General features: G+C 36.3%; 1 long non-coding RNA gene across 3 annotated transcripts; it reads right to left on the bottom strand.

Moving 5' to 3' along the window:
- Window positions 1–680: 680 nt before the first annotated feature.
- On the bottom strand, window positions 681–9,321 carry LOC137643980 (uncharacterized). Of its 3 annotated transcripts, none has more exons than XR_011045104.1 (3): window positions 8,782–9,314; window positions 1,130–1,431; window positions 681–790 (listed from the first exon to the last, which is right to left on the bottom strand). It is a non-coding gene; the product is annotated as an uncharacterized lncRNA (long non-coding RNA). The 3 variants fall into 3 exon arrangements; XR_011045105.1 differs by having other exon boundaries at window positions 1,130–1,414; window positions 8,782–9,313; XR_011045103.1 differs by lacking the exons at window positions 681–790; window positions 1,130–1,431 and adding an exon at window positions 8,269–8,442 and having other exon boundaries at window positions 8,782–9,321.
- Between the last annotated feature and the right edge of the window lie 1,209 nt (window positions 9,322–10,530).

The raw sequence follows: 10,530 nt of genomic DNA, 5'->3' as shown, positions 1-10,530 counted from the left end.
TGTGCGAGGACATTTGAAGTCCCAAACCATTGACTGTTTATAACAGTAATTAGGGGGCAGGTTTTAATACACTACCTGCCGCCACTACATAGTGTTTCAGTTCATGTACCTGTTTCCCATAGTGTTTGTAAAACACTCTGGATGATTTCCATCCAGTGTATGAATGAAGACGCTCAAAGTCCATATACTGAAAGAAGTTCAGTGATGAAGCAATCTTTCTCGGATCATGACCTGCGGGAGTACTGTCAGGATCCGCTCTACTAATAAAGTAGGTGAGCTTCACCTTCAGTTGTTTTAGGGATAGGTTTGATCCAGAGGTTTCTCCTTTAAAGAGCTGTCCTCCCCTGAAGTCTGAAGTTCTACAAAGATAGACCTTTAGACACTCTACCGGACATAGAGAGACATCTTCCTTCAGAGGGCAGATTCTCCAGGGACCCCACTTTTTAGTGGGTAGCTCATTCTTAGCGAGAAAGGATGGATCAGGGAAGAGATTCAGTTCTCCTGTTTCTGAGAAGTGAATGTGGCCCTCATCCCTAGAAAGGGCCAATGTTTCACTAACTCTAGCCCCTGAGGCTATAGCTTTGAATAAACTTCTGGGATATAATAAAATATCTAGTTCTAAAATGACTATATTTAACAATACATCTGATCGTTTACATAGTTAAATAATTGAAAGCAATAAGCTGAGTTGCCGTTCCGAAGTCCTCGAGAATATTCAACCACTCAAATTACCAAGTGGTCGTATGCAGTAATAATCTCTTCACCATATATCCCTTTATTCAACACTGACCTGAAATTTATGAAACAATACACTGTAAAAGGATATAAAACAGCATCTAACCCAACGCAAAAAATTACCCTTAAGAAAGTTCGAGCTATATAAAGAAAACAACTTGACAAATAACAAGCCGAGCACGATAATCTACTCGAACTTATATTAAATGTGAAACAGTGAAAATTGCGTTTAAAGTTGATAAAATACACCAAATACAGTATAATTTAAAATGTTCAAGGTCAAATTATATTAAATATTAATAGCAGACACGCTGGCTGCCACAATTCATGAATGGAATTGTTAACTGTTATAAATTAAAGTATACTGAGCGTGCATAATCACCAAGTTACTCACATCTTATATCAGCCCGGCAGGAATAAAGCTACACTTTAATGGACGAGGTGGTGTGGTAGTCTCAGGGGTTCAAACTTCCGATATACGGAATAATACCCGGTTGCCGTCTCCATGAGCCCCATCGATGTCGCACTTATATATTACTTTGAGTTCATGAGGTTAAAAAAATCCAAATCCAGAGCGAAGATAATTCCCGGATAAAACCATAGGATCGTTGATCGGCCGGATATATGTATAATGATGGATCGACAAACCTCTCTCCACTCTGCCTCACGTTGAACTGATCTACCAGAACAAAAGAACTGGAACAGACTTCTGTTTTCTTAAATGTAAACACTCAATTGGTGATCTCGGTAGTTTACTAGCGAACTAGATTGTAAGTAACTGTGACAACAAGCTCAGTTTAGATTCCTCTAAAATAACAGAGATCACGAATTGTGTATTTGGCAAATTAAATAAATATAAAGCAATTTTCATTTTCACACCTAAGTAATGGAAGTATTTAATTAATATGCAAATAAAAAATGAAATTCCTTTTCATTTTCCACACTCCAGGGGAAGGGTTCAATAAAGCAACGTTATTGAACTATTACAAAAATTAAGCACAAAAATGTAAATAAATTTTTACTGCAATACCCAGCCAAATATATACAAAATATACATTTCCACAGAACTAAATTATTCATTAATAAGCATATTTTTAGTTCTGCTTTCACTTTCCATGGCGGCTTTCCGTCGCACCTTATTTACAATCTGAAAAGAGTCATCAATAATAACAGATTTCCCAGACTGATCAGAGTTTACATTCATTTCATTTACACTTAAAATTGGAATCAAAGAGCTTACATGACGCTTTACTAATTCGCGAATTCTACCTTTCAATAAAATTGCATTAGTTGTCTCCCCAATAGTGTTCATTACAGTCTCCTTCACCACCGCCATTGGATAATTAAAGGGTTTACAATTTTCTTCTTTTATCAATACAATATCACCTGGTTTTAGTTGTTTATGCGTAACGGGTTTGTACCTACTCTTAACGTTGACTGCTTGCTTCATTAAATGAGCCAAAAATTCATTATTATAGGTTTCAGTCAGAGCCTTCCGTACATTTTTCAATTTATTATAGCTCTCTTTAATGTGCAAAAGTGGCTCCTTATTTGCAATCCATTCAGAATCCATTTCTGGGTCTGGCTGCAAAGAGGGGATAAGATTAAGAGAGATCCTATCATAACCATAGATAAGTCTTTCAGGAGTTATCGGGTCTGGAATAAAGTCATCACTTTCATCTCTCAATCCTTCAAAAAATGCCACGGGTCTACGATTGACTTGATAAATTGTTTGAGCAACAATGAACTCAAAATCTCTGTATTCCAACACGTAATTTTTAATAGAGCCATGGATTAGTTGCTTCACCATTTTAACACAAACTTCAACTAAACCTCCCAATGGATGACAACCCTTGAAATATTGTTCAAAAGTGGGAGACTTCACATTATTTTCTTCAAAATATGCTTGAGTATCAGAATCCCTCAAGAAATCAGTCATTATATTTGCTCCAGCTACCAATGATGAACCTAAATCTGATAAGCACAATTCAGGAATGCCATATTCATAAGTATGGATCTGGAAGGCTCTCAAGAATTCTACAGTACTAAGATCAAAACATATCTTCAAATTTATTGCTCTTGACCATAAACAAGTGATGCACAAAATCCAGACCTTAATTTTCTTCTGTTGATATTTTACCTGAAAGTATCCCAAGTGATCAATAAAAATATATTTAAATGGAATGTTAGGGGGTTCCAGTCTAAATTCTCTGTATGGTGATTGATTAAGTTTAATAGTTCTCTGTTTCACCTTGCGACAAGTAATACACTCCTTCAATACACGTTTTACAACAGAGAAGTAGTGCGGTACCCAATACTGCTTTCTTAATTCGGTTAAAATTACATAGCAACCTGAATGGGATAATGCACAATGTAAACTTAAAATTATCAATCTCACAAGCTCACTGTGCTTTGACAACAATATGGGATAACGGATACTTTCATCACATTTCCAACGAGAAAATTTACTCCTAACTCTCAATAAACCAGTCCTATCAGGATAAACATTAAGTTGATTAACTAGATTGGGGATATTCCCAACATTCTTGAACTTACTTGAAAAATACTTTTTCACATCTGCAAAGTGAATGTCTTGGTCAACTTTCAGGATTTGAGTAATAGCCTCTGTATACAAATTTGTTGAGGTTACTTTCATATGAGCGTATTTAACTGTATCCCTTTTATACAGTCTACCTTTTAGAATGTGAACAAACTTTAAAACTAATCTATGCACGGAAACCAGTTTGTAGAAATCAGAATATTTCTGTGGAGATATTAAATGCTCATTAACTTTAGCTATAGACGTGCCATGCATGACCTGATAGTTGCGTGCTTCCAGGGCTGAAAGGTCAGGTTTTGCCAAAGGATTTGGAACCTGAATATTCAAAATATCATCTCTGCTGATCTGCATATCCATATTAGAACACACTTTTAAAAATTTAGGTCCTGAAAAATAATTAGACTTTATAAGAGTTCTATATGAAACAGGTCTGGTAATTTGATCAGCTGGGTTTTCAATACCTGAAACAAATCCATAAATAATAGGATGAATTTCACAAAGTCTACTTATGTGTTCCAACCGATTAAGAATGAATATACTTTTTTTACTTTGCTTCTCAAGCTTATGAACATGAGAATTAATCCAAGCAAGAGAAACTAGACTGTCAGAATATAGCTTCAATTCTACTATATCTAATGGCGAAACACAAGCAGGGCCTACCAGATCTTTATAAAGGTCAATTAATACTTCCGAGCCCAATACAATAGACTGAAATTCTAATGAAGGAATTCCCTTAGCTGAAAGCGCTTTGTTGACAATTCTGTTTTTTGCAAGAACAAAACTAACTTCCAAAGAATCAATCTCTTGAATATAAACAGTAGTACCATATATATCTTTACTGCTATCAGTAAAGGCTACCAATCTATACTGACTATTCCTTCTTCCCACAAACCTTTGAATCTTTATTTCAGGAGATGCATTGACTTGTCTACAAATGTTTTTCCATTCCCTCAAAAGGCTATCATCAAGTTTCATATCCCAATCAAATGAGCCATCACACTGCAATTTGTGCAAAAACAATCTTGCTCTATTTAGAATTGGTCCTGTAAATCCAAACACATCATAGTGTGCAGCAATGGATTTTAATACTTTCCTCTTATTATCTGCTCCAATATCCAACTGCAAATGTCGGGTTCTTAAAGTATCATCTAAACGATTCCATACCATTCCCAAAAGCTTAACTTCTGTTGAGGTTTTCTTAGATTCATTTTCATCAATTTTATCCTGTAGTTCCTTATCGTTAGTGACAAACTGCTGCAGAAAAAATTTATAAGGTTCAAATATGTTTTTAAGATTATCAAATGCCCACTGAAGTTCTTCTGCAGTATTGGAGGTGATGCTACCATTATCCATATAGATTAGGGAGTAGATGTGTCTCTTAAGTTCCTTAATTTCTTTAGAATCCATATCAGTATCAATCATAAGGATTTTGTACAGACCAAGCAAAAGCAAACAAGGTGAGCAAACTAAGCCAAAGGGCAATCTCAAATTTCTATATCCAACAAGAGTATAATCTTTCCGAGCCATATTTTTGAACCACAAAAATAGCAGCTTGTTTGAATCCAAAGGGGTCAAGCAAATATTTAGAAAAGCTTTCTTTACATCAAAACATAGCAATTTAGTATCAAAGCGTAAGTTCAAAAGAGCAGTGGTTATCTTTTGATTGATGCAAGGTCCACTCAACATGGCTTGATTGTGACTTAGTGTAACTTTCTGAGAGGGATCTCTTTCACTAAGGTTAGACAAAAAGACCACCCGACATTTTGTAGTCTCTCTCTCAAGCTTGAAAACTCCCAGGTGACCCATGAAACTGTGACAAGGATTCTCCAACAAAAACTGTTCCAAATTCTCTATTCTTTCTATGATGCCTAACTCCTGTTGTTCTTTGAAATATTGATCCATCATATTTAAGTAATCAGGATTCTTTATGGTGAATTTCTTTAAATTAGACTTCAAAATTTGAGTTGCCAAATGACGATTTTTGCCCAATAAATGTTTTACTTTATTATTCCAAATTAAGGGCATAACTAGTCTGCCGTCAGCATTCCGAGTTGTGTTACTGAGAACATAGTCAACAATTTTATCATTGTTCTCGACATAATCTTCTGGAATATTAACATCATCAAAATTCAATGTTTTCAAACATAAGTTGTCGAGAACTTCTTTGCTGGCTCTCTCAAATTCAGTGTCTATAATTTCTCCATTATGATCAAGTACCGCAAAATTAGCTCCAACTTCCGTATAACTGTTTGTCAGGGAAGCATTGCAGACATTACCCATGTCCTCAACTTCTTCACATACTATAGATAAAATATTAGAGCATGAAATATGGGCAACAGTGTCCTGACAATTCTTCAAATGTATCAAATTATGACTCATTTGATCCAGATTTCCTATGAGCATAATACCCAACGGAGTTACCGAGTACACAGAAGGTATATTACCCTCTAAGTCACCAAAAAGAACAGTATTTTCCTTAAGGCAATATGCAGAATTCGACCCTAAGATGAAATCTACGTCCATAATTTCATCCTTTCCATTCAACAGATATTTATCAGCAACAGTATAGCCCTTTTCAATAAAACCCTGAACAACAGATGTCAAACCAGGTAGTTTTAAACATGTTTTAATGGATGGTACACTCATAGCCTCCAATTCACATAATCTGTCCCCAATCATCATAGACACTTTATAAGAACACGTATTGTACAATCGGGAAGAATTAAATCCATTTACTCTTAACGTAATATTTGATTTAACAATTGGTAAATTTTCCCTAACAGCACACTCTTCAGTTATGAAATTTGATTGACATCCCCCATCTCGCAAACAACGGATGCGATTTCCATTAAGAAGGTCACAAGAAAAGGTGGGTAGAATTGCAAGACTACAATCATTTACTATCATAACATCCCTTGAGGCTTCAGCAAAAGTTATACTCGAACTCTTATCTTTTACTTCTACCTTATCTGACTTTGGAGGCTTATCTTTACCCTTCTTTGCCAAACCATTACTATCATTTGTGTGTTCTTTCCTTATATTACTCAAACACAAAAACGTGAAATGAAAAGAACCACAAAAACAACGTCTGGCAAAATAGAAATTGCACTTATCTGAAGAGTGATCCAACCGGGCACATTTTATACAAGCTTTAAGTTTCTTCAGCCTATCGAGCTTTGATTTAGGGTCCGGATATTTACTACATTTATGAACTGGATGGTCACCATTATCACAAAGAGAACAATGTTTGAATACATTAGCATTATCTTTCCGTAACTTTACGTTAGATGCTAAACTTGTGGTGGGGGTTGATTGACAATCTACTTTGGCTGCTAAACCAACAGCTGAATTAGAGGGACATGGTCTGTGTTTGGATCTATAATCAACTCGTTTCTGTACTTCCATATATCTCTCACTCGCCTCAAAGAACTTGCTCTTTATCTGATCCAAAGAAGGGTTAGTTTCATTTGTAATTTGCACAAGCTGATCTTGAAATTTTTTGTTTAGTCCCTTCCATGAAAAATACTGTACTACGTCATCAACAGAGATACTCAAACTTTTAATAGAGTCTTGTATAGAATTAATATTACCAATATACTCAAATGGATCAGATGAAAAATCCAACTTCAACTCTGTCAAACGCTGCAATACATTAAACTTACGAACTGAAGGAGACGCAAGTGCTTGTAAGAGTAAATCCTTTGCAATAGTATAAGACTGTTGTACACTATCCAATGAATTAATCAAATGTGACGCTCTACCGGAAATTTGCTGTTTTAATAGCAAAAACTTGTCAAAGTCTGAATAATTATACCGCTGTACAACATCTTCAAACTGACTTAAAAACTTTGTCAAATCCTCACCATCTTGGCTACAGAACGTAGGCAAAGGAGCCTCAGGACTTTTAAGCCTACCACTATTACAACATGGCGATTGTGATACAGAAACTTTGGTTAAATTATACAAACACCGATTTATTTTGTCATCATAAGAACTACTCTCAGTAATTTCCCTTTCGTTCTCAGCAACAGCTTTGGCTTCGTCCGAAGCATTATCTTCCCATTTCAAATCTCTAATGATAACATCCAATCTGGAAAGTTCATCTTTAACTCTGTTTAATTTGATTTCAAGAATCTTTCTTTCATCTTCCTATTTACCAGACAAACTTGAAATGTCATTAAAAATAATATTCACTTGTCCTCTAAAATTCCCTCGTGAACTAATGTGATATTTAAGTTTATGAGACATTTTGGCACAAAACACAGATACTGCTCACAAAGAAATAAATGTTACAAATATATACTAAAAAAAAAATCACGAATGCTAAACAAATCACAGCACGGCCGGTAATAACTAACAATATCGCCCGTAAATAATCGAATGTATTAAGAAATTGCCAAACAAGCAAAACTAAACAAACCACAGCACGGCCGGTAATAACTAACAATATCGCCCGTAAATAATCGAATGTATTAAGAAATTGCCAAACAAGCAAAACTAAACAAACCACAGCACAGCCGGTAATAACTAACAATATCGCCCGTAAATAATCGAATGTATTAAGAAATTGCCAAACAAGCAAAACTAAACAAATCACAGCCCGGCCGGTAATAACTAACAATATCGCCCGTAAATAATCGAATGTATTAAGAAATTGCCAAACAAGCAAAACTAAACAAACCACAGCACGGCCGGTAATAACTAACAATATCGCACGTATATAATCGAATGCATTACGAAATTGTCAAACAAGCAATAAAACTAAACACGAAACAACGCGCAGTAAAATGAAAAATTATTACCACCTTAAATGAAATACCAATAATTCACCAAACAATTCGTAATGAGAAAAATAATCCAATTAGCAAGTTACGACACCGAATGAGGCCACGGAAACGGCAACAGCAGCTTTCCAGCGCGCCCACCCGGGGGCGCCATTTGAATAAACTTCTGGGATATAATAAAATATCTAGTTCTAAAATGACTATATTTAACAATACATCTGATCGTTTACATAGTTAAATAATTGAAAGCAGTAAGCTGAGTTGCCGTTCCGAAGTCCTCGAGAATATTCAACCACTCAAATTACCAAGTGGTCGTATGCAGTAATAATCTCTTCACCATATATCCCTTTATTCAACACTGACCTGAAATTTATGAAACAATACACTGTAAAAGGATATAAAACAGCATCTAACCCAACGCAAAAAATTACCCTTAAGAAAGTTCGAGCTATATAAAGAAAACAACTTGACAAATAACAAGCCGAGCACGATAATCTACTCGAACTTATATTAAAGGTGAAACAGTGAAAATTGCGTTTAAAGTTGATAAAATACACCAAATACAGTATAATTTAAAATGTTCAAGGTCAAATTATATTAAATATTAATAGCAGACACGCTGGCTGCCACAATTCATGAATGGAATTGTTAACTGTTATAAATTAAAGTATACTGAGCGTGCATAATCACCAAGTTACTCACATCTTATATCAGCCCGGCAGGAATAAAGCTACACTTTAATGGACGAGGTGGTGTGGTAGTCTCAGGGGTTCAAACTTCCGATATACGGAATAATACCCGGTTGCCGTCTCCATGAGCCCCATCGATGTCGCACTTATATATTACTTTGAGTTCATGAGGTTAAAAAAATCCAAATCCAGAGCGAAGATAATTCCCGGATAAAACCATAGGATCGTTGATCGGCCGGATATATGTATAATGATGGATCGACAAACCTCTCTCCACTCTGCCTCACGTTGAACTGATCTACCAGAACAAAAGAACTGGAACAGACTTCTGTTTTCTTAAATGTAAACACTCAATTGGTGATCTCGGTAGTTTACTAGCGAACTAGATTGTAAGTAACTGTGACAACAAGCTCAGTTTAGATTCCTCTAAAATAACAGAGATCACGAATTGTGTATTTGGCAAATTAAATAAATATAAAGCAATTTTCATTTTCACACCTAAGTAATGGAAGTATTTAATTAATATGCAAATAAAAAATGAAATTCCTTTTCATTTTCCACAATAGCGAACAGAAAAATAACCTTTTGGGTTAGATTCTTAAGCGAACAATCTTCATTGTTCAAGGATGAGGCATAATGTAGGACCTTGTCCAAAGACCAAGAGATGGACTTTGGTGGTACAGCAGGCCTAAGCCTCGCACATGCCTTCGTGATCTTATTAAAGATCTCATTTGCCAAGTCTACTTGAAAGGCATATAGAAGAGGTCTAGTCAAGGCTGACTTGCACGTAGTTATCGTGTTGGCCGCCAAACCCTGGTTATGAAGATGGATAAAGAAGGACATGCAGAAGTTCATTGAAATCTCTCTCGGTCCTTTTGCTTTTACAAAAGCAACCCAATTTTTCCATGATGACTCATATTGTCTTCTAGTTGACTTAGACTTGTATTCTTCTAAGAATTCTATATTGCCTTTTGAGATCCCAAATCTTTTCTTAACCGCTAGGGCAAGAAAATCATGCAATGAAGGGTTTGAGTTCACTGTAAAAAATCGAAGGCAATTAATCTCTGAGCCTTTTGGAGTTGTCCCGGGTTCAGGATAAAGGACAGCCTCAGCCTCTGTTCCTTCCTCAAGGAGGATAGATTGTTCTTGGGCTACCTGGGAGCCAACAGAGCTACTCTCACCTGGAAGGATCTCAGCATGTTGAGAACTCTCAGCAGGTGATTGGAATGAAATCCTAAGTCTATCCCTTCCATTTCAGAGACATGTCTATCATTTAAATTAGAGGATCCTCGTATAGGGCTACATATCAAGGTAGTTCCTTGACGGCGCTCATAATGAAGAGGTCGGATTGCAGTTTGGGGACTTGTTCCCATCTGGGAGAGAATAGGTCTGTGTCCGTGGACCATTCTAACTCTATCGGCCTGAGCCTGAGTAGAGTATCCACTGTCACATTGCGGATTGGTTATATGTGAACTGCTGACAGGTGCCATCCCTTTAGGTAAGGGATGGCTATCTACACCTAGACTGTATGAGACGTTCCTTAGCATCGTCGATTGTAGCGTCTCGCTATCGCTTCGAAGTCCCAGATCAGCCGTAGACAATCTGATCTGCTTGGAGAGAGTTTCCCTACTCATGACTGGACCAACATGGTCTTGGGATTTTTGGGCTTTGACCTTTGTTAAGGAAGCGATTAAGGAAGGACCGCTATCGGTCTTTTTAGGCCTCTTCGAGCGTTTAATGCTTGTTTTCTCCAGGCTCCCAG

This window comes from Palaemon carinicauda, chromosome 7 (genome assembly GCF_036898095.1).
Source record: "Palaemon carinicauda isolate YSFRI2023 chromosome 7, ASM3689809v2, whole genome shotgun sequence".
Taxonomy (NCBI): Eukaryota; Metazoa; Arthropoda; class Malacostraca; order Decapoda; family Palaemonidae; genus Palaemon; species Palaemon carinicauda.
Note: the sequence above shows the minus strand (reverse complement) of the source record. Positions and strands in the feature narration are given on the sequence as shown.